The sequence below is a fragment of the Nicotiana tabacum genome, chromosome 16 (genome assembly GCF_000715075.1).
Source record: "Nicotiana tabacum cultivar K326 chromosome 16, ASM71507v2, whole genome shotgun sequence".
NCBI classification, from domain to species: domain Eukaryota; kingdom Viridiplantae; phylum Streptophyta; class Magnoliopsida; order Solanales; family Solanaceae; genus Nicotiana; species Nicotiana tabacum.
The window spans coordinates 145,127,362-145,151,949 of NC_134095.1; positions in this window are offsets into that span (position 1 = coordinate 145,127,362).

Genomic DNA, 24,588 nt, shown 5'->3' on the forward strand with positions numbered 1-24,588 from the left:
AAGCGATGGGTTGGGTGCGAACGCGAAGAAGGAAAAAGGCAAACCATCGTGAATGCGGGAGGCTAAACGCGAACGTGAAGAACAACAAGTTCCTCCTCCAAGACTACTTTTCGCGAACGCGGAGGAGAAGACGTGAATGCGAAGAAGGATACCAGCTCACAGTTTTCTACAATTCAATAAGTTTTAAAAATGACCCGTTGAGCATCCGAAACACACCCGAGGCCCCCGAGACCTCAACCAAAAGCACCAACATAATTTAAAACATCATTCAAACTTGTTCCAACCTTCGGAACGCTACAAACAACACCAAAACACCTATTTTTCATCAAATTCAAGCCTAAAATTTCAAAAGCTCTATAAAACACACTTTCGATCAAAAAGTCTATCAAACCTCATCTGAATGACCTCAAATTTGGCACACACATCCCAAATGACATGACGAAGCTACTACAACTCTCAGAATTCCATTACGACCCTCGGATCAAAATCTCACTATCGAACCGGAAACTTCCAAAATTCAAATCTTCGACATTTCAAGCCTAAATTAGCTACGGAACTCCAAAACACTATCTAATCACGCTCCTAACCCCAAAATCACCCAACGGAGCTAATGGAACCATCGGATTTCCATCCGAGATCGTCTTAACACTATTCCGACTACGGTAAGCTTTCCAAAACTTAAGCTCTTATTTAGGGACTAAGTGTCCCAAAACTCTCCGAAACTCAAAACCGAACATCCCGACGAATCAAATTAGCAAAAATAAACTTGGAAAAAGCAGTTAATAGGGGATCGGGGAATTAATTTTTAAGACGACCGGCTGGGTCATCACATCCTCCTACACTTAAACATTCGTTCGTCCTCGAACGAGCATAGAAATATACCTGAAGTAGTTAAATGATGAGGGTAACGGCTGCGCATATCCTGCTCGGTCTCCCAGGTCGCCTCCTCGACCGGTTAACCCCGCCACTGAACCTTTACTGAAGCAATGTTCTTTGACCTCAACTTTCTGACATGCCTTTCCAATACAGCCACTGGCTCCTCAACATAGGATAAATCCTTGTCCAACTGGACTGAACTGAAATCCAATACGTGTGATGGATCACCATGATACCTCCGGAGCATCGAAACATAAAATACCGGATGAACTCCTGCCAAGTTGGGAGGTAAGGCGAGCTCATAAGAAACCTCCCCAATACGCCTCAATATCTCAAAAGGGCCAATAAACCTCGGACTCAACTTCCCTTTCTTCCCAAATCTCATAACGCCCTTCATAGGCGAAACTCAAAGCAGAACCCGCTCTCTAACCATATAGGAAACATCATGAACCTTCCAGTCCGTGTAGCTCTTCTGTCTGAACTGGGCTGTACAGAGTCTATCATGAGTCACTTTAACCTTCTCCAAAGCATCCTGAACCAAATCTGTGCCCAATAGCCTGGCCTCACCTGGCTCAAACCAACCCACCAGAGATCTACACCGCCTACCATATAAAGCCTCATACGGTGCCATCTGAATGTTGGACTGATAGCTGTTGTTTTAAGCAAACTCCGCCAATGGCAATAACTGATCCCAAGACCCTCCAAACTCAATCACACACGCACGGAGCATATCCTCGAGAATCTGAATAGTGTGCTGGGACTGTCCGTCCGTCTAAGGGTGAAATGTTGTACTCAACTCTACCCGAGTGCCCAACATACGCTGAACGGCCCTCCAAAACTGTGATGTAAATTGAGTACCTCTATCTGAAATAATAGAAACCGGGATACCATGAAGATGAACAATCTCCCGGATATAAATCTCCGCCAACCGCTACGAAGAATAAGTGGTACACATAGGAATGAAATGAGCGGACTTGGTCAGCCGATCCACAATCACCCAAATAGCAACAAACTTCTTCAAAGTCCGTGGGAGTCCAACTACAAAGTCCATGGTGATCCGCTCCCACTTCCACTCCGGGATCTCTATCTACTGAAGCAACCCGCCCGATCTCTAGTGCTCATACTTCACCTGCTGATAGTTGAGGCACCTAGCTACAAATCCAACTATATCTTTCTTCATCCGCCTGCACCAATAGTGCTACCTCAAGTCCTGATACATCTTTGCGGCACCCGAATGGATGGAGTATCGCGAACTATGGGCCTCCTCTAGAATCAACTCTCGAAGCCCATCAACATTGGGTACACAAATACGACCCTGCATCCTCAATACCCCATCATCTCCAATAGTCACATCTCTGGCATCACTATGCTGGACCTTGTCCTTGAGGACAAGAAAATGAAGGTCATCATACTGCCGCTCCCTGATACGATCAAATAAGGAAGAGCAAGAAACCACGCATGCTAGAACCCGTCTAGGCTCCGAAAGATCCAATCTCACAAACTGGCTGGATAAGGCCTCCACATCCATCGCCATAGGCCTCTCTGATGCTGGTAAATATGCCAAACTCCCCAAACTCTCTTCCCGGTGACTCAAAGCATCAGCCACCACATTGACCTTACCCTGGTGATACAAAATAGTGATATCATAGTCCTTCAGTATCTCCAACCACCTCCGCTGGCACAAATTTAGATCCTTTTGCTTGAACAAATGTTGCAAGCTCCGATGGTCAGTATAAATCTCACAGGGAACCCCATATAGATAATGGCACCAAATCTTCAGGGCATAAACAATGGCAGCTAACTCAAGGTCGTGAACTAATTCTTCTCATGTATCTTCAATTGTCTGGACGTGTAGGAAATCACCCTATCGTCCTGCATCAACACAGGATCCGAGGCCAATCCTCGAGGCATCACAATAGAACGTATAAGATCTTGAACCTAAAGGTAATACCAAAACTGGGGTTGTAGTCAATGCTATCTTGAGTTTCTAAAAGCACGCCTCACACTCCTCCGTAGCACCCTTCTAGGTCAATCTGGTCATAGGGGCTGCAATCGACAAAAACCCATCCACAAAAAGACGGTAGTAACCCGCCAAACCAAGGAAGTTGCGGATCTCTATAGCTGAGGATGGTCTGGGCCAACTTTGCACAGCCTCTATATTCTTTGGATCCACCTGAATACCCTCACTCGATACCACGTGGCCTAGGAATGCTACTAAATCAAACCAAAACTCACATTTTTAGAACTTAGCATATAACTTCTTCTCACTCAGAGTCTGAAGCACAGACCTTAGGTGCTGCTCATGATCTTCCCGACTCCGGGAATACACCAGAATGTCATCAATAAAGACAATGATGAATGAATCAAGATACGGCCGAAACACACTGTGCATCAAATGCATAAAGGCTGTTGGGGCATTGGTCAGCCCAAATGACATGACAAGGAACTCGTAATGACCATACCGAGTCCTGAAAGCAGTCTTTGGGATGTCTGGCTCCTGAATCTTCAACTGATGGTAACCTGAGCGCAAATCAATCTTTGAAAATACCTGTGCGCCCTGAAGCTGGTCAAACAGATCATCAATATGAGGCAAAGGATAACGGTTCTTCACTGTAACCTTGTTCAACTGGCGATAATCAATACACATGCGCATAGAACCATCCTTTTTCTTCACAAACAAGACAGGAGCACTCTAAGGTGAAACACTAGGTCGAATAAAACCCTAATCAAGCAATTTCTATAACTGGTCCTTCAACTCCTTCAACTAAGTAGGAGCCATACGATACGGAGGAATAGAAATGGGTTGGGTGCCCGACAACAGATCAATACCAAAATCAATATCTCTATCAGGCAGCATGCCCGGAAGATCAGCTAGAAACACATCGGGAAAATCCCATACTACTGGGACTGAATCAACTGAAGGGGTATCAATACTGACATCTCTCACATAAGATAGATACACGTCACACCCCTTCTCAACTATAAGCTGAGCCTTAAGGAAAGAAATAACTCTACTGGGAGTGTAATCTAAGGCACCCCTCCACTCAACACGTGATACACCTGGCATAGCCAGTGTCACGGTATTGGCATGACAATCAAGAATAGCATAATGGGGCGACAACCAATCCATGCCCAAGATAATATCAAAATCAACCATGTTGAGTAGCAATAGATCAGCTCTGGTTTCAAAACCACTAAGAGCAACCAAACATGACCGATAAACGCGGTCCACAACAAGGGAATCTCCCATAGGAGTAGAAACATAAACAGGGGAACTCAGTAATCCCGATATACACCCAAATGAGGAGCAAAATAAGAAGACACATAAGAGTAAGTAGAGCCTGGATCGAATAGAACCGATGCATCTCTGTGACAAACCAGTATAATACCTGTGATGACAGAATCGGAGGTAACAGCCTCGGTACAGGCAGGAAGAGCATAGTATCTGGCCTGTCCTCCCCCTCTAGGGCGACCTCTACCTCCCTGACCTCCACCTCTAGCTGGCTGAGCAGGTGGGTAGCAACTGGAGCTGTAACCATAGCTTGAGAACTCTGCGGGGCACGTTGTGGCTACAAAGTATGTGGAGGTGCACCCCTCCCAAGTATGGGGCAATTCCTCACCATATGATGTGTGTCACCACACTCGAAACAAACTCTGGGAGGACGTGGTGCTGTGACTGGCTAGGGCCAGGTCTGCTGGACTAACCTTTGAAAGCACCCCGCGCAGGAGGCGCGCTAGAAACCGGAGGTGCATAGTAAGGCTCTTGAGGCCTAGAAGGAGTTGGAGCACTGCTAGCTACTGGAAGAGCTGAATGAATGGGGCGACTCATATAACCCCTACCATAACGACCTAAAGTTGGGGCACGGGTACCAGAGAAATGGCCCGACTCTCGAGACCTCTTGGCCTCCCTCTCATGTCTCTCCCTAGCATGCATAACCTCAATCCTCCTAGCAATTCTCACCACCTGCTGATAAGAAATATCCATCTCCAACTCATGAGCCATGCTAGATCTGATGGGGGGAATAAACCCCTCAATAAACCGGCGAACCCTCTCGCGAAAAGTAGCAACCAAGGCTAGTGCATACCTAGACAAACTGGTGTAACGGACAGCATACTTTGAAACACTCATAGCATCCTAGCGCAAATGCTCAAACTCTATGCGCCATGCGTCCCTGAGGCTCTGAGGAACATACTCTCTCACGAACAGATCCAAAAATTGAGCCCAAGTCAGTGAAGCAGCCGCATCTGGACTGTCTAACTCATAGGTGCACCACCAGTCATAGGCGGCTCCTCGAAGCTGGAAAGTGGTGAAAGAAACCCCGCTCAATCCCAAGATACCCATAGTACGGAGAATGCGGCAACACTCATCAAGAAATCCAAGAGCTTCCTCCGATGCTAGAACACTGAACTCATGAGGCTTGTACCTCTTGAACCTGTCAAGCTTCAACTGCTCCTGCTCGGAAGCCGCTGCCATGCCCTCGGGCTGAACTGGCACTGCAGGAAGTGCAGGACTAATCTTAGGGGCCTGCTTAACATGCACTCACTGCTCAGAATTGCGGGCGGCAGGAGTCTGTGCTCCTCTCCCGGCCTAGGATGTGGCTGCAGCAAGGGGAAGCAACCCTGCCTGAGCCAAGGTAGTGTACATACTCATGAACTGAGCCAGAGTCTCCTGAAGGGCTGGAGTAGTAGTGGTAGTAGGCGTGTCAGGTGCCTGGACTCCGGCTGGATCTCCTGGTGGTACCTCGGCGGCAGCTCGTGCGGGTGCTCTCGCTGCACCACGTGCGCATCCTCGGCCTCTACCCCGGCCCTAGCCTCTGACGGTTGCAGTAGGGGGCATGGGTGCCTGATCATCTCGAGTAGCACATGTCCTCACCATCTGTGAGAGAATAGAAGATAGAAGTTTAGAATTGTGATGTCAAAAATATCACACGACAAGGAATTCAAACGAAGTGAAGATTTTCCTAACAGTTACATAGCTTCTCGTAGATAAGTACAGACGTCTCCGTACCGATCAGCGAGACTCTAATAAACCGGCTTGTGTTCCATGACTCTTATTAACCTAGAGCTCTGATACCAACTTGTCACGATCCCGGTTCGCCCTCCGTGAACTGTCGTGATGGCACCTTGTCTCTACGACTAGGTAAGCCTAACAAGTGCGGAAAATAAATAGAACTTGCGGAAATATTAATTAAAAGCCAAGAATAACCAAAGGAAAATGATATATATATGATGTCGCCCGGCATATACAACTCAGCATCTCAAAATCCTACAATACTATCCCAAAACCCAGAAACTCACGGGAACACAAGCTGAAAGAAATACAGTAAAGTGCTCTAACTCCAGAATGTCTACATCAACAGTAAGATAGAAGGCTAAATACTAGAAGATAGAATAAGATAGAGACTCCTCGGTATGCGGACACGGCAGATGTACCTCGAAGTCTCTGAAAGATCTCTCTGCCTCAAGGGTGATAAGCCTAGGTAGAGGTACCTGGATCTGCACATAAAAAACATGCGTAGAAAGGGTATGAGTACACCACAACAGTACTCAGTAAGTGCCAAGCCTAACCTCGGTCAAGTAGTAACGAGGAAGGTCAGGGCCCTACTGATTAAACAAAAATATAAGATTTCAATAGTGTAAAATAAGTAGTATAAATGAGTGCAGCAGTGAAATGAAACAAGTTATACAGAGCAACAATAACTATACAAAAACAACAAAGAAAACCTGGAAGTAAATACAGCTTAGTACCAATAGTAACAATGACGATCTCCCAGGATACCATCCCGTAGTCCATCATATATATGTCCCAAGGATCTCCCAGGATCCTGTCCCGTAGTCCAACTATCAATGCGCGGGGATCTACCGGAATCCCGATCTGTAGTCCCAAATGTAAATACCCAGTACTGGGGGAATCTACCGGGTGCATTCCAGTAGTTCCAAATAACTGTGCAGGGGGATCTACCGGGAATCTAACCCGTAGTCCCAAAGTAAACAAACAAGGGAGAGCTACCGGAATCCCACATCCGTAGTCCCAATGTAAATACACAACAACAACAACAAAAAGATATTCAGAGATGGAATTTCATAACAAGGCAACAAGTAATTCTAGCCTAACATGCTTCACGTAATGCAATCAACGCAATTTAAGCAAATAGGCAATTTAAGTCACAAAACATGTTTTTCTAACAACAACAGGCTAAGTCTGCAAATGTAATTAAGCAGGAAAAGAAAGATGCTAAGGAATACTTTAAGAAAAATCAGATTTCCAACAATTTGCACAAGTACGCGCCTGCCACCTCACGTACAAGGCAATTCAGTTACCAAATATTCAAGTCCTAAGGGAAGGTCCCCCACACAAGGTTGGACAAGCCACTTACCTCGAACCGGCTCAAAATCAACTCAAAACCACGCTTTTGCCACGAGTATCCAACTCTAAATGGCCCAAATCTATTCAATTCAATTGCATTTTGTAAATAACACCTCAAGTAACTGATTCTACAATTTAATTCAAAGCTAATACGTGAAATTAGGTAAATTAACCAAAACGCCCCTTGGGCCCACATCTCGGAATCGAGTAAAATTTATATTTTCAGAAACCTCGCATTCTCACGAGTCCAACCATACTAAATTTATCCAAATCCGATGTCAAATGCCCAATCAAAATTCAATTATTTACCCTATGAAGTTTAATCCAATTTTTCCCAAATTCTTCCACCAATTTTGAAATTTAAAGGCTAGATTTAAGTTAGGAATCATGGAAATTGATCTAAGTTGGGTAGAGATCACTTACCGAAGTTGCCCAGGTGCAAAAGTCATCAAAAATCGCCCCTCCCGAGCTACCAAATTCAAAAAATGTGATAATAGGCTTAAACCCTCGAATTGGGATTTTTAATAATCTGCACAGGTAATTTGTGCATCGCGTTCGCGAAGAAGGAACTGAAGCTGCCAAGAAAAAGGCCATCGTGAACGTGAGATAAGGGACACAAACACGGAGAGTAAATAGCAGGGGCTTATGCGAACGCGGAGGCTGTGTCGCGAACGCGAAGAAGAAAATAGCCACAGCCCCTCAGCGCCAAATTCTACTATGCGAACGCGATGGGTTGGGTGCGAACGCGAAGAAGGAAAAAGGCAAACCATCTCAAATGCGGGAGGCTAAACGCGAACGCGAAGAACAACAAGTTCCTCCTCCAAGATTACTCTTCGTGAACGCGGAGGAGAAGACGCGAATGCGAAGAAGGATACCAGCTGACAGTTTCTGCAAATCAATAAGTTCTAAAAATGACCTGTTGAGCATCTGAAACACACCCGAGGCCCCCGGGACCTCAACCAAAAGCACCAACATAACCTAAAACATCATTCAAACTTGTTCCAACTTTCGGAATGCTACAAACAACACCAAAACACCTATTTTTCATCGAATTCAAGCCTAAAATTTCAAAAGCTCTATAAAACACACTTTCGATTAAAAAGTCTATCAAACCTCATCCGAATGACCTCGAATTTTGCACACATGCCCCAAATGACATGATGAAGCTACTGCAACTCTCAAAATTCCATTCCAACCCGCGGATCAAAATCTCACTATCGAACCGGAAACTTCCAAAATTAAAATCTTTGGCATTTCAAGCCTAAATTAGCTACGGACCTCCAAAACACTATCCGAACACGCTCCTAACCCCAAAATCACCCAATAGAGCTAACGGAACCATCGTATTTCCATTCCAAGGTTGTCTTCACATTGTTCTGACTACGGTCAACTTTCCAACACTTAAGCTATCATTTAGGGACTAAGTGTCCCAAAACTCTCCGAAACTCAAAACCAAACATCTCGGCAAATCAAATTAGCAAAAATAAACTTGGAAAAAGCAGTTAATAGGGGATCGGGGCGTTAATTCTTAAGACAACCGGCTGTGTCATCACACATCGGGTCTTGCTGAGAGTGTATAGAAATGGGCCTGACCGCCACCTGATTGACCTCCCCCTCTAGGGCGACCACTAACTGACTGACCTCCACCCCTAGCTGGATGGGCGGGTGGTGGTGAAGTAACTGGCACTGAAGTCGATGGTTGACTCCTCAGCTGAGATGAACCCCCAAGACGACAAGGACACTGCCTCCACATGTGGCCCAACTCTCCACACTCATAGCAACTCCCTGGTGCTGGAGACGGGGACTGAAGGGAAACCCTAGCACAGGAATGACTAGCAGATGCACCTGGCATAGAAGAGCCCTGAACTGATGGAGCACGAGACGAACTATGGGCTAGAAGGGCGCTGAGTGATGAATGGCCCTGATGGGAACTAACCTCTCAAAGGAGCTCCACCATAACTACCAGATCCCCAAGGCCTCTTAGCCTCCCTCTCATCTCGCTCCTGGCGACGAACTGACTTAATCTCGCGAGCAATGTCAACAACCTCCTCAAAAGTATCACCAGACACCCTCTCCCTGGTCATGAGAATCCAAAGCTGATACGTGAGGCCATCGACGAACCTCCTAATCCTCTCTTCCTCCGTAGGAACCAACCAAACAGCATGATGAGCTAACTTCGAGAACCTCATCTCATATTGCGTCACAATTATATCTCCCTAACACAACGACTCGAACTATCTACGTAGCTCCTCTCTGCGAGATTGTGGCACATACTTCTCCAAAAAGAGAACGGAGAACTGCTGGCAGGTAAGGGGTGTTGCACCAACATGCCTACGCCTCTCATAAGCCTCCCACCAAGTGAAGGAAGCTCCAGAAAACTGAAAAGTAGTGAAAGAGACCCCGCTGGTCTCCAGAATACCCGCTGTACGAAGAATCCTCTAACACTTGTCCAAGAAACCCTGGGCTTCCTCGCCCTCTGTACCACTGAAAATCGGAGGCTGAAGTCTACCAAACCTCTTCAACCTGCGTTGCTCGTCCTCTGGCATAGCAGGACCTACATATTCCTGAACAACTACAACCGGCTGGGCTGGAGGTGCTCCCGGTGTCTGAAGTCCCTACATGACCTCCTCAGGTGTGCGAGAGGCGGAAGTCTGAGTGCCTCCCCCGGCCTGAGAAGTAGTTGCAGCTGTAGTAACTAAGAACGCCTAATCTAGGCCAGTGCATACTGATAGAATCTGAGCCAGGGCCTCCTGAAGACCCGAAATCACAATGGGCAGAACTGGTGCCTGAGCTGGTGCTGCTGGAGCATCCACAACCGGGATATGATCATGAACTGGGGCGGCTGGTGGATCTGCGGGTGCTGCCTAGCTGCTATACGGGCTGCATCTCTGCCCCTACCACGGCCTCGACTGCATCCTCGGTCTCTAGTGGACGCAGTTGATGGTACTGGTGGTCATCCATCTTGACCGGTAGCACGTGTCCTCACCATCTGTGAGAGAATAGAATAACAGAAGTTTAGTACTCGGATCAACAGATTCGCACGACAAGAATTTCAAGAATATGATGTTTTCCTAAAGGTTCTGCAGCCTCCCGAGGATAAATACAGACGTCTCTGTACCGATCCGCGAGACTCTACTAAACCTGATCATGACTCGTGAGATCTATGTAACCTAGGCTCTGATACCAACTTGCACGACCCTAAACCGGACCCGGTCGTGATGGTGCCTATTGTCAAACAAGGCCAGCTGACACAAACCCCCAATATCAATTAAAGAGTTATAATAATTCATATTTAAGTCATAAATAAACTATAAATCCCAAAATAAATAGTGGAATAGAACAATCAGAAACAATACAGTCCGACATCGGGGTGTCACCAGTCATGAGCATCTAAACATCCATTTGAAAGTATGAAGAGACTACACAGTCTAATACAAAGCTAGTACAAGGAAGGTAAAGATAGGAAGGAGAAGCACTGGGCTGCGAATGCCGAGGAGCTACTTAGTCAACACCAAACAACCTGATGAAAAGCAATCAGCCCTCGCTAGCGTGACCTGAAACTCCTAGATCTGCACACATGGTGCAGGGAGTAAAGTGAGTACACCAACTCAGTAAGTAATAAAAGTAAAGGTAGCTGAGCGATAAGAAAACATGTAAAACACAACAAAATGCTACAACGAGGAAGTATAAAACCAGAACAATGCAATGAAATAGTAAAAGCTCGTAAAAACACCTTAGTTCAGTAAAAACATCTTTTACCAGTTCAAACGAGTGAATAAAAATAGGGAGAAAAGATAGAAACATAAATCAGCCCATCGGGCAAAATACCAATAGACCCAGCCCCTCGGGCTATCTCACAATCACTCGTATCAGCTCCTTGGGCAATAACATGGAACAACATCATCCCCTCGGGCTATATCACATGTCACACTGGGTACCCACGCTCACTAGGGGTGTACAAACTCCGGGAGGGGCCCCTTACGGCCCAAGTGCAATAACAAGCCATCTCATGGCATAATCAAACATGCACTCGGCCTTATAACAAGCCACCTCGTGGCATAACAAATCAGGCTCTCGGCTTCATAATCATGAATCGGTACAATACCACTGCGGCCCGCAGCCCGATCCCTTAATAACCTCACAACACATGCCCTCGGCCTCACTCAGTCAGAAATCTCTCAAAGCCACTCGGGCATAGTAAAATATGATGCTCAGCCCAAAATATCATTTAACATGTCAAAAAAGAATAAATATGGCTGAGTTATGAAAATAGTAGAATACAGCATGACTGAGTACAAATATGAAGTTAAAACAGTGAGGAATAGTAGTAAAAATCTCCTAAGGGTCCAAAACAGTTGGCACGAGGTCCAAATATGGCATTTAGCCCAAAACATGATGATAGCAAACAGTTTTCAGTCAAATATGCAGTTTAATAATCATACAGGATGGACTAAGTCATAATCCCCAATGGTGCACGGCCCCACGCTCATCATCCAGCGTGTGCGTCACCTCAAAGTAGCACAATGATGTGAAATTCAGGATTTCATACCCTCAGGACAGCATTTACAATCATTACTTACCTCTATCCGGTCCAAACTCTAGCCCGCGATGCCTTTGCCCCTCGAATCGCCCTCAAGATGCTCCAAATCTATTCAAAAACATATTTATACCATCAAAATATGCTAAGGGAACAAAGCCCACTCGAAAATAACCAATTTACATAAAAAATCTCGAAATTGGCCAAACCCGAACCTCGGGCCCACGTCTCGGATTCCGATAAAAATTACCAAACTAGAATCCTTATACTCTCACGAGTTCATACATATCAAATACATCAAAATCCGACCATAAATTATCCATCAAATCCCTAGATTTATGTCTATAATTTCCAAGCCCTAACTTCCAATTTTAGGCTTTAGATTCCACAAATTCTATGTTTGATTAGGTAGAAATCACATTAGGATTGAGTATTAAGTCCATAAATCTTACCTCCAAGTGTTTCCCCTTGATTCCTTCTTCAATTCTCTTCAAAAAGCTCTAAAATCGCCCAACAATGGTGAAATATGGCAAAAAATCCCGAAGGGGGGTCTTTTAAACATTCTGCCCAGCTTTTAAAATTCCTTCACTTTGATCGCGGCAAATGCCTCGCGATCGCAAAGAACAAAAGCCAACTGCCCTCATTTAAACTTACATGATCGCAACAAACCCCACGCGATCACGAAGCTACACCATACAGACCCACATAATCGCAACACGCCTCACATGGTCGCATAGGGCAACTCTGCCACTGCCCAAAACAAGCCTACGCGATCGCGGTCCCTTATACGCGATCGCAATGAACAAAAACGTCTGCATTAGACCTGAAAAAACCTGTAACTCCTCAACATGCAATTCGATCCATTTAACCACCCGAAATCACCCGAGGCCCTCGGGACCTCAACCAAACATGCCAACATATCCCATAACATCATTCAAACTTGTTCCAACCTTTGAAACGCTCAAAAAAACATCAAAACACCAAATTCACATCGAATTCAAGCCTAAGAATTCCAAAAACTTCTAAATTCCACTTTCGATCAAAAAGTCTATCAAACCTCGTCCGAATGACCTGAAATTTTGCACACACATCACAAATGACACAATGGACCTACTCCAACTTTCGGAATTCCATTCCGATCCCTATATCGAAACCTTACCTATCAACTAGAAAATGTCAAGATTTCAATTTCGCCAATTCAAGCCTAAATCTACTCCGGACCTCAGAAATACATTACAATCACGGTCCTAAGCCCCAAATAACCTCCTGAAGATATACAAACTATCGGAATTCACATCCGAGCCCTTTTTCACATAAGTCAACATCCGGTTGACTTTTTCAACTTAAGCTTACTCAAAAGAGACTAAGTGTATCAAACCTTATCAAATCCTCTCCGAACCTGAGCCAACCAACCCGATAACACATAATATAGCTGAACAAGGCAATAAGAAGCAAAAATAGGGAAAACGGAGCGGTAACCCATGAAACAACTGGCCGGGTCGTTACAATTCTGAAGATGATGAGTCTTCTGAATGAACTGGAGGTCTTAGAAGCTAACATTGATAAGGATACGCAAGTTGAAATGATCTTGCAGACTCTGCCTGACAGTTTTCAGTAGTTTCGCCTGAATTATAATATAAACACAATGGATTTGTTACTTGCGAAATTGCTGAATGAGCTGTTGTCGGCAGAGACTATTATCAAGTCACAAGCTCCTCCTGTGGCATTGAATTTTGAGGCAAGTGCTTCTTCTAAGCCGAGAGGTGGGGAGAAGAAGAAAAAGGCTCAAAAACCTTATGTTGGTGGCGCAACTGCTGGTGCGAAAAAAGGCTAAAGGCAAGTGTTATCACTGCAAGCAGCCTGAGCATCATAAGAACCAGTGTCCAACTTATCTAGCCAAGCTGGAAAATAAACCAGGTGATTTACATCTACTTTTTGTTGAAACTATTTTAGCGGTTGTTTCTACCATGTCATGGTGTGTAGATTTGGGAGTCACTAATCATGTCTGCACTTATTTGCAGGGGTTTCGGGTAACACGACAACTAAGTAGAGGAGAAATCAATGTTTATCAAGCAGATGGTTCGGCAGCCCCAGCTTTAGCATTAGGAAATATTAGTATTTCGTCTGGTAGTGGTAGTGTTTTAGCTTTAAAGGACACATTATATGTACCTTCCATTAGAAGGAATTTAATTTCGGTTTCTAGTGCTATGAGAGATGGTTATGACATTAATTTTTATGACATTGATAAATGTGTTATTACTCATGATAAACGTTATCTCTCTTCGGCTAAATTGATTAATGGTCTTTTTGTTGTTGACTCCATTCCTAAACCGTTACAACCTAAAGATCTGAATTATGTTGATTTACCAAATAAGAGAAAATGTTCTTCTGAATTGAGTGAAACATATTTATGCACTTGCGTTTGGGTCATATAAATCTAAAAAAAATTTCAAGGTTGGTCAAGGATGGACCTTTAAGTTCATTGAAAGTGGAGGCACTACCAACTTGTGAATCATGTTTAGAAGGAAAAATGGCAAAACGAAATTTCCCCTCAAAAGGAAATCGAGCAAGTGATAAATTAGAGGTAATTCATTCTGATTTGTGTAGACCAATGAATGTCCAAGCAAGAGGTGATTTTGAGTATTTTGTGACTTTCACAAATGATTACTCAAAATATGGATATATTTATTTGTTGCGTGAAAGTCTGAATGTTTTGAAAAGTTCAAAGAATTTAAAACTGAGACTAAAAAGCGATATACTAAATATATCAAGACACTACGATCTGATCATGGTGGGGATTACTGTGAGCACATGATTTTTTCCCTATATGAGTTGCTCCCATAAATTCAAACAAATAAATTTTTCCCATTGTTTGCCGTTTCGCGGATTTTTAGCATTTTTCATTAATTGTTTGCATTTGTCTGCACATGTTTAATTTTGTTTAATTCATGAAAAATACAAAATACATTGCATTTTCATGTAGGACCTAATTTTACATTTAGATTAATTAGTAAATTAATTCGCGTTACAAAAATGAAAAATCACAAAAAAATAATTTATTTTCGCATTGTTTAATTTCTAGCTTTGAATTTTGTTAGTAGTTAGAGTTAATTAATTTAATGTGGTAGGATAATTTGATTTAGGAATTAATTTAGATTTTTATTTTTTATTTAAAAGGAATTAAAGGAATTTGAAAATAAAAGAAAAAAGAGAGAGAGAAAGGAAGAAAAAGAAAAGAAGTGAAAAGAATTAGATTTTGGGCTAGTTTCATTAAAAGTCCCAGGCCCAAATGATTTTCTTCCCCTATACCCGCTCAAACCCGGCCCAACTCCATCCCAATACCCGGTCTTCCCATCCATGTGACTAAACGACCCTGTTTCCCAGGCTCTCGATCCGTTGATCAGACGGTCAGGAACTAGAACCTCATATGTATATAACTGTCCGAACCCCTGTACCCCCCTCCCCCGTCTCATCTCTCTCAAACTCCTCTCTTCAGAGACATTACCCCAAACCCTAGAGTGCCACCCTAATTTTCCACCGCCTCAGTCGGCGGCACCACCCTCAAACCAACCTAAATCAACACCGTAGGGCCTGCATTACTTCCTCTTCCCCAATCTCTGCTTATTTTCCCTCGAATCAGACCTGAACTCCTCAAATCTTGAATCGAAGGTGGAACCCTAAAATCCCAAAGAACTTCCAAATCGAGGTTTCTTTGAAGATTTAGGTCTATTTCAATTTTATTCGTGTGTTCTTGATTAGAACACACGATTAATATCGAATTGGGCCAAAAATTGGAAGATTTTGAAGACTCAGTCTCCGTTTCTTACTGTCCGAGTTATTGTTGGATATTTTTCCTTTTTCTTTGTTATCTTTTCCTCATTTTTTGCATTCGTTTGTTCTTTCTATCTTCTGCTTCTTTCTTTTCCTCTTGATTCTTCTTCATTTTTCTGGTTTCTCCAGTTTGTTTATTTATGCATGATAGTTTAAATCTATTTCTTTAATTAGTGAATTTAGTCTACTAATTAGCTTAGTTTAGATTTATTAATTTAGTTAATTCTAGTTAATAAGTCATTTATTCTAGATTTCTAATTGTCAAAACCATTTCAGTATTTGTGTCATTCTATGCTTACAGATTTAATTGGTAATTGAGTCATTTTGGCTTTGGGTTTCACCCATTTGTAAAAGAAAGGCAGCCCGTTCATTCAGTTAAGTCACTGGGTCAACTTGACCCATAGGTTTTAAGGGTTAAAAACTGTGGTTCAAGGGTTAATTTAGGAAATCTAAGTAGGGAATGTCTCTATAACTGAAATAGGAAGCTTCCCAGAAGCTGTCATTGGGACTTATATGAAAATCTGAATTTTACACTAAGGGTATCTCAGCAAAAACAAGAATTTCAAAAGGTTTAAAGTGGAAAATTGTTTTCAGCATTGCTGCCCTAAAACCTTGCCTATAAAGGCACCTTTTCTTCAAGTTCAAGTCAGAAAAAATAGAGATAAAAATACTAAAAACTAAAACGGCTAGAGTTTTGGAGGAAAGATCTGAAATAATATTGAATGCTAGAAGAAAGAACTTCAAAATTCTTGTATTTTAGGTGAACGATTGGTCTAGTTCTGTAGTTAGTTTCTTTACTCTGAAACCCAAAAAGGATTTTCTTAGCTTATTCTGGAATGAAAAGATGGTTTAAGGGCTGCTGGGTCACTGTTCCATTGATGAAGTTCTGAACTGTCCCTGCTGTTTGCTTCTTCTTTGCTGAACTACTACTGCTGCTGCTTAATAACTTCAGGATCTTGTTTTGATTTTATTTGGTTGTATTCAGGTACACACTCCTGGGCTCTATTGAATGTGAAGTTAGATTCAAAGGTTGAAAAATGGAAAATGGAGTTTGAAGAATGGCATCAAATTAATTGTTCATAGTTTAGTTTCTTTATCATTCGTATTTCTTCTTCCCTGAATCCCTTTTGTTCTGATTTGTCTTTGATGCATATTGTTTGCTTGGTTACTGATAGCATTTTTTCAAAGAGCTGCAGTTGACTTATACTTAGTATAGAAGGTAATGTTTGTCAAAGTTTTATAGCTAAATGGTGTAGATTTTATTTCTTCTGCTATGTGATTCACTTAAACTGTCATAACATGTTTGTTGCATTCGAATAATGCTATGTTCATACAATTGGGTAGTTGAATGCTTCTTGAGTTTAGTTTGTATAAAAATCATGTTAAGGGAAAAGGAACTGGTCTAGGTTGCTTTAAAAGGTAAAGCATGCACTGATTTACTTTTGGTTGGCATATGAACATGTTTTAAGCTAGAATTGGTACCTGAATTTCGGAATGCTCAGTTAGTCGATTGGGGGTTTAATTAGTTAAAATGCAGAAGTAAAATTAATAATTCAATGACATGTTTGTGTAGTCTTGATTGGATTTGCATTTTTGATTGATTTTGTGCCATCAAGTGGGTTCTGAAAGTTGGGCTTGAAGCTGGCCCAACAAAGGAATGTCCATATTAGACTCATTTATATATTCGATTTTTCGGACGTCCTTCTCTATTAAGAATTGGACTTGCTTAAGCCCAAACCTGAAGGCACATGCAATGAGATTTGGGCCTGCTTTATCTCTATTGGATTCAATCCTTCCATTAATGATTTGTGTTGGTCCAAACCATTTGTTTAAACAATTAACCTTTTTTTTACGCAAGCCTTTGAGTTTGTTTTAAGTAAAATCCAGATTCACTTAGTGTTTAAGTGATTAGATACTGTTAATCAATTAAGGCATGCCAGAGTAAATGACATCAATAGTCTAGGTCCCTCACAGTTTTAAAAATAAGGAATTTTAGATAAATAGTTGAGGAGTGCCATATTAAGCGAAATATAGTTCTGGCCCTCAAAGTTTAGTTTGAGTTTTTCCTTTAAAATTGGAATCGAGGTGTTTCGTGCCAAATAAAAATCTCAAATGCATGGCCCTCGCTTAATTAATTTTGAATCCTTAGAAATCGAGGTGTGTCATTTAGTTGAATTTTGTATGGCTCTCGCAAAGTTGAAAATGCGTAGTTGCTTTAGGCGCGTAATTTAAATTACTTTCCTAAACTCGGGTGTGCATTTATGTGACCCAAATCCAAATCTCAACAACGTTAAATAAAATGTATCGTGGACCACGGGTGCATTTATGTGACGTGATCAAGATGTGTTTTAGATGATGTTGAATCCTTCTAAAAACCATAAATAAATAAAAGCAGTTATAAAGTTAAAATTGAACCATAGGCTAAAACATGTATTAAAATCAGATAATAGGCCAATTATAACAGTTGAGCGACCGTACTAAAACCGCAGGATCCAGGAATGCCTAACACCTTCTCCCAAATTAACAGAATTTCTTACCCGGATTTCTGTGTTCGCGGACTGTGAAACAGAGTCAATCTTCCCTCGATTCGAAATTTGAACCGGTGACTTGGGACACCATAAATTATCTCAAGTGGTGACTCTGAACTTTAAATAAATAAATCCCCTTTCGATTGTCACTTAAATTGGATAAAACTCCCTTATACCCCTTCCGGGGGTAGGATAAAGGAGGTGTAACAGCTCTGGCTACTCTGCTGGGGACAAGAACCCAGAATCTCTGGTTCAGGGTTCAAGAACTCGAGCTTAGAATAACTGTTATATTTGGCTTTTATTTATTAGCTAATTTTATTACATGTTTGAGCCTAATGTGCTAAATGTCGCTTTTTACCGCTTTGATATTATTTGAACTGTATATAAACTGTTACGAAACCCTTCTCTTCTCATCTTCGGGGATGTGCACACTGGTGTGACTCCTCCTTCTGTTAGTGTCATACCCTGAAATAAGAAAGAGGCTCGGACAAGTTACAAAGCCGGATGGCCTTTTGATTCCCCGTATGTAGCCCCCTCCTCGACTCGAGTTGTCCGCTCGGGTACACAAGTCTCTAAAAATATACTCAGGTTTTTAGCTTAGAATAACTCAGCCTCATGCCGGATCCCTAGTAGAATGTTTGTTTGCATCATGTGCATTTGACTTTGGGGACTCAACACAGGGGTTGGGTCCGTCTAGGACAGGTGGACCCCAGAATCAAAGACCATCCGGATGCATATTTTACGTACTACTTGAGTATTCATTTGCTTCGTATTTGCATGTTGACCGGCTTGTCGAATGATAGGAAGAAAAGTTGGGAAGAATAAAGTCAATGTGAAGGTTAAGAGAGATAATTGCCTGTTTTGAAAAAACCGATGTCCAAAATATATTGAAACTCTGCCAAAAATAGTTCGTTTTGTTTTTATTTTGTCAAATCTGCCCGAACTACACCAGTTTGATTCCCACCGGATGTGGGATACGTAGGCAACCCCCATCGGGTCCAACTTCCCTTTTGCACAAAATAGCCCAAAAAGAACAAAATTTTTTATTGTTTTATTGAAAATAAGTAAGGTGATGTCATTCTTGTCAAAAATAGCCGAATGTCCCCAAAAAGGTACCGGATGGCCGTTTTTGCAAAAACAACCACCTTTGGTCGCCCTTTTCAAAAGTTTTGGCCGGATAGCAAATACAGCCTTAAAATCTTCTCCCCCGAAGTGTTGAAAGGCCGTATTTGCAAATCCGGGTTTTATTTTTGAAATAAAAATTTGGAAAAAATAGTGTTAACCTTTTCTTGAGTCAAATGAGTCATGATTTTACTTAATTAAATCACCCCAATAAATGTGCAGAATGAGCACGAGTCAAAATTTGCCAATAACAGTCATGACCAAGATTCCTTTGGAGTTGTATATGTGGTAGAAAGATCTAGATGAATCAGGACAAGATAGGGTCAACCGTGCAAGGCCCCATGAATATCCTACTCAGAATCCCCAATCTCGTGGTGCCAAGTTAGGATCATGCGTTAGAGATGCGTAAAAAGTCAAGAAATAATATTTTCTAGAAAATGCGATTCTATGGTCGAGAATGCGGTCGCATATCAGGTACGCGAACCGCATAATCGCCGCAAAGTGAGTCAGTGTGTTGGTCAAATTTGAGGTCAACTATGTGGTCAAGTATGCGATCGCATAACCGATATGCAGACCGCATAGTCGTCGCACATTTCCCTTGGGATTTTGTGAGGGGAAGTTCTACGGTGCATTATGCAACCGCAGAATGGGTATGCGGACAGCATTTCTGCCACATACCCAGGCAGTGTGTTCAGATTTTGGGAGCACTTTTGCGGTCCATTCTGCGGGCCGCATTTTCACTTTGCGATCGCAAATGTGATCGCAGACCTGACTCGGGGCTCCAATTTTCTAAATTTTAAACCCGACCCCTTATCGATATATTCGGTATTATAGCTCATTTTGAGCATATTTCCTTATCCTTTTAGAGAGAGAGAGAGAGGGTCTTAGAGAGGGAAGTGCTTCCCATCAAATTACTCCATGAAACCTTGCCAAATCTTTGAAGATAATCAAGTGAGGGCACCTAAATCTTCATCCCAAGAGGTAAGACTTCATTACCTCAGCTCTTATTCTTATGCTTAGCAATAAAGGATCACTAGTGAAGTAATTCATGGGTATAAGAATGAATTTCTTGCATGCATATCACACCATAGAATATTGGGAGGTAGTGAACTGAAAAGGAAAGCAATTAGGGTATAAGATGATAGAAACTTCTCTCAAAAGGTCCTAAGATCACAATGCACCTTTAGTGTTTGATAGTATGCTCAAAACAAGCTAGAATCTTAATCTTGTCTCTAATTCTCAATTTAATTTGTAATTCTTACACAATAGATCGAAGTGCTAAAAGTTCCGGAATTTTGTAAGGAATAAGGAAAGCTTTATTGAGGTATGTATGGCTAAAACCCCATCTTTTAGAAATTGAGCTTCATCGGTGTTTGTGTGGGCATGGCAAGATTAAAGTTGAATTATTGCATTGCTTATTATTTTACATGAGTTGGTGTTGTAACCCTATGTGTTGAAAAATGTGTCCCAACATAATCAACGTGCTATCTTGACAGCTTGATAGGGGCAAAGGTATGAATTATGTACTGGAAATGTTTAGACCTTAAATTGAGATTGCAGCGGAATATACTGTGCTATCTACATGAAATCTTATCTATGTTTACAATTTAAATTGCTTTTGTGTGCACCTACTGTCCTAACTGGCAAAGCTAATATTGAAAATTGGGAACGATGTAAAATGCGGCCTAGGGCCAAGAATGATTTGATAAGTCGTGGCCCCAAGTACCTATGAGATGATATATGAGAAATGAATTGATTTATGAGAAGGGAACAATGCCTTGATGAGGCGACCTAGCCGATCAGGTCCAGATCGGACTCCACTCAAGATAGCGGTGGTATTGGAAAGGTATTGTGAATGAATTCCGGGTAAGAAGGAAAATGAGATTGTGATTGAAGCATATGTCTCAAATGAGGCAACCTAGCAGATCGGGTCGAGATCGGACTCCGCTCAAGATAGCGATGGTATTGTGAACAAATAATGAATAGTGTGAAATGCCCCAAACTAAAAGCTATGGGAAAATGATGTGAAATGTTGTATGATTCTTTTGTTTGATAATGTGGTGATCGTTTAAATTTTTGAGTTATACATCTGATTTCTTATTCTTGTATGAAAGTTCTTTCTAATTTGATGGTGTTTAGTTATACATACTAGTACTATTCGATGGCACTAACGTCCCTTTTGTCGGGGGAACTACATTTTTTTAAATGAATGTAGGTGGCTCCATAGCAGATAGTGCCGATTGCGTGTAGCGGAGCATCCTCTTCTCAAACTCTTGGTGAGCCCCTTTCTCCTTCAAGGGGTTTTGTGACATGCCTTTTGTTATAGATGTCTCTTTTGAGGTATAGCAGGGGCCTTGTCGTCGGCGTTGTTATCGCTGTCTTGGGTATCCTTAGAGGCTCCGTAGACATACGTGTGGGTTATGTATGGGCATTGGATGGGTCTACGAACTATGATGTAATTCAAATTCTCGTTTTACTAAAGTGTAATTGTATGTAATCTTGGGAACTTAATTACGGATTAATGTTGTAATTTAAAATGAACTAACTTTGTAGAATGCACTATCTTTCCCCATCTAAGCAAATGAATGAAAGCATGGTTTCCTTATTCGTATTGAGTTGGGTAGGAAGTGTTTGACAAAGCTTTCTCAGTTGGGTTTACTCGATTGAGTGTCGGTCGCGCCTCCCGAGGTTGGGGCGTGACAAATCGCTATTTGGGAGGTCTCCGGGTTATTGAAGATCAGGCCTAGAGGAGACATAATAAAGGCACTGGTTAAGTTTTGGGACCCAGCTCACAACGTGTTTCATTTCTCGGATTTTGGTCTTACACCCACTCTGGAAGAAATAGCCGGATATATTGGGAGCACTGAAGCTTCTCTGAGACACAAGTATTTGATTTCTCCAAGAGTCGTCGCTGTACACAAGTTCCTAGATTTCTTAAAGATAAGCAGGGGATCCATTACCCAAATTTGGTAGCTGGTTTTTCCACTCCGTAGTTTATATACCAGCGATATGAACACATAGGGGGTTTAACAATCCAGAAAGCAAAATTTGCAGCAAAGGGAATTGCCTCAAATGGGAAGAACACATGTGCTTTGCTTTTATGGTGGTATTCTTGGGTCTTCTAGTATTTCCCAGGAAAGATAGGAATATCGATATGCGGATAGCTGGGGTCGTTAGCACTTTGCTTACTCAGGCCAATAGCACCCTCGCACCCATGATAGTGTCTGAAATCTTCCACGCTCTCACAACCTGCAAAGCCGAAGGAGACTTTTTTGAAGGGTGCAACTTGTTGCTACAACTGTGGATAATTGAACATCTATGTCATCGTCCTCAATACCTGAACTATGGGTCAACAGAGAAAAGCTGCATAGAGGAGTTTTATACAAGGGTCGACGAGTTTAGCATGTCAGAAGGGGTCACAAAATGGATATCGCATCTCCATTCCGTCACTGCAAATCAAATAGAATGGACGTTTGGGTGGCTTCCTGTAGATGAAATCATATACATGCCAGCTATCGGGCCTCACTTCCTTCTGATGGGTCTTAGAAGTATCCAGCCTTATGCCCCATACCGGGTTTTGAGACAGCTAGGGAGATGTCAAATAGTTCCAAAGGATGAAGACCTTAGTACTCAGGTAGTCGAGATTGGTTCTAACGGTCAATTTCATGAAGCAGCAGTTCGCCAGATTTGTAGCGAGTGTCAGTACTTAACAGCAAGCACCCAAGTGCGTGATCTATCCAAGGGTGAAGTCTCGCCCGGTTACCTCACATGGTACCAAAGAAGTGTTGAGTTTGGGAGACTAGCCAAAAAACCCCATCTTCAAGAATTTGTCGAGGCGTCACAGGCGCAATGGGATTGGTTGGCCAAAGAAAATGAGTATAGGGCTACCATAAGCAAGCTGGAAAAACAAGTCAAGGATCTTCAATTTGAGAATGGTTTGCAAGCTGCCATGGATTAGGGTGAGAAGAAAAAGCTAGCTAAGGAAAATGACGACTTTTGAGCCCAAATTCGGTAAATGAAAATAGCGGCCGAAAATCCCGCCAGAAGTGCAAAAGATGGAAAGCTTATAGATAACCTTAGGCTAAAGGTGAGTGAGTATGGTTTTGACCTGAACAAGGCAAAGGGTGAACTAGCAAGGGCTCGAACAAAATTGGCTAAGAATGCGGAGGAACGAGCGCGCTTGATTAAACAGTTAAAAGAGAAATATGACAATGAGGTTGTGGGGTTGAAGAAAAGGGTCACCATCTTTGAGAACAAAATGATCAAGCAGGCAAAAGACTTTAAGGCAGAAAGAGTGTTATGCAGCGATGGCACAGTTAGAAAAAGATCTCCAACAACTTCAAGAACAAAATCATATAGCTGAATAAACTTTGGAAGCTAGGGCCCAGCAGATTGGGCGTTTGTTGCAGGAAAAGGGCGGCATAAGAGAAAGGGTCAGAAGGATCGCCGACTACATCACAATGAAGTGCAGTAAGTGTGAAGACATGACCAGATCCATGTTTTTCGCCACTATAATGACCTTTGTCCGCCAGATAATGGAGGATCTTTATCATCTCCAAGGGGATTTGGCGCGTAGGCCCATGGCGAGACCGACTGATGTCCCGCGGGCCCCAGGAGCAGTTGAGGCATTGAAGTATTCATGATTTTTACTTGAGACTGTACTTTTGTCTTTCTGTTAGAGTCTGTTAGTCTATTTTCGAGTCTGTGTTTTTATCTTTCTATTAGAGTCTGTTAGTTTCCCTTTCTGATTAAATTTGATAGGATGAGTCGTTGTAATCAAAACGTCTTCGTTTTATGGAAAATTTGAAAATCTCAAAATGTTTTATTATTTATTTTTACATTTATCCCCCAAGAACTACGCTTGGTATGATTCATGCGGGGTCATAATACGTAGGCAATCTCCACAAGATTCGATCATAACCAAAAGAAAAAAAAGAAAAAGAAAAAAAGGAAAAAAAAAAGAGAGAAAAAGAGAGAAAACAAGAAACTGTGGGAAGGAAACAATGGCAAAACAAGAGAGAAAATGAGGGATAAAAAACAACGAGAAATCAAGCAAAGAAAGGCAGGAGTGACAAACAAAAGAGAGAAGTTGCAAATGGAAATTAGGGAAAGTCGGGATGACGCAAGCAACCGATCAAATACATTATAGAAATGGTCAACTGCTTAGGTGCATTGCATTCCCCAAATGTGTGGTTCCCTATCTGTTAAGCTCTAACCACTAACAAGTTTGTTGTTCATAATTAGTACAGGCATGTGGTTAGTTTGTTTGGCATTCTGGCAACTCACCCGTACAACACCCGGTCCCAAAAAAGTGGATCATGGCTAAC